Source organism: Pterocles gutturalis, unplaced genomic scaffold (assembly GCF_000699245.1).
Source record: "Pterocles gutturalis isolate BGI_N339 unplaced genomic scaffold, ASM69924v1 scaffold31463, whole genome shotgun sequence".
Classification (NCBI taxonomy): domain Eukaryota; kingdom Metazoa; phylum Chordata; class Aves; order Pterocliformes; family Pteroclidae; genus Pterocles; species Pterocles gutturalis.
The window spans coordinates 43754-44922 of NW_010126649.1; the positions used below are offsets into that span (position 1 = coordinate 43754).

The 1169-nt window shown below is 45.4% G+C and overlaps 1 non-coding gene across 1 annotated transcript; it reads left to right on the forward strand.

The window, feature by feature from the left end:
- Positions 1–1009: 1009 nt before the first annotated feature.
- Positions 1010–1082, forward strand: TRNAK-CUU. Its single transcript has one exon. It is a non-coding gene; the product is annotated as a tRNA-Lys (tRNA).
- The last annotated feature ends 87 nt before the right edge of the window (positions 1083–1169 follow it).

The following is a 1169-nucleotide window of genomic DNA, read 5'->3' on the forward strand; positions in this document are numbered from 1 at the left end:
GAGAGGGAGAGGGAGAGAGGGAGAGGGAGAGGGAGAGGGAGAGGGAGAGGGAAGGAAGTTGTCCCCTGTAGCCAGACAGGAAGAGCAGGAAGAGTCCTCCTCTGGATCCTCTCTCCAGTGCAGCAGGCAGCAACACTGAAGATGTCAAGGAGGATGATCCATCATGCTTTTCCCCTCAGTGCTTTCCATTGTGATTTGCTCAAAGTCCTTGGTACTTGTTCCAGTTTATGATGCTGTCAGCACTAATTGGAATGTGCTAATTAAGCGTGAGTGTGGCACATCCATTGGCTGTTAAATTCTAGTGCACAAGTATTATTGGATAATATTTATCCCATATTTAAATTACTGTGGTCTGTGTTTGCTTTTTCTCTGCTATAAACCACAATCTGCAAAACAAGAATTGAAGGAGAGAGTGGAGACAGGGTGTAATTCTCACACCAGTGGTAGCCACCTCCCATGAGAACCCACCCTAACAACAATATAGAGGTTTGCAGGCACAAAGGCATGAGATCAAAGGCACCAGAATAACACACCAGGAAAATACTGTCACAGTGACTCTGGAGAAACAGTGTCATGGCACCTTGGGAGAGAGATTGCATCAGTAAGGCTGAGATATGAAGGCACCTATGGCACTATGCAACAGCACTGTGATACTCACCATCTTCAAAGCAGAACAAAATTAGCAGAGAAACAATTGCTTTTCAATTTCTTCTGTGAGGAAGTCTCACCAAATAGCGTGAACACAACCCTGGAATACAAATACACTCAACAATCAAGTCTTTTCCTCTCTGATGGTAAAATAAAAAACAACCAAACAAACAAAAAGTAATAATAAATGAACTCACTGGCATACGTCTGTGGTGTGATGCAGATCAAACAGTGTCTGTGAGAAGCAATCATTAATATTTATAAAGAATCTCAGCAGCAGCTGTCAAAGGATGAAGGGAATCTTCAGGAAATTTCAGACTAACAATAAAATAAGTTAGGGTTATGTCTTGGTGTCAGGACTGCCCGGCTAGCTCAGTCGGTAGAGCATGGGACTCTTAATCCCAGGGTCGTGGGTTCGAGCCCCACGTTGGGCGGTTAGTTTTTGCGCCTTTCCACCACTTTTGAAGTGCTCTAAGGGGGGCAGAACGCCGCCTCAGCCCCGCCACCTCGGCGGCTGTGGG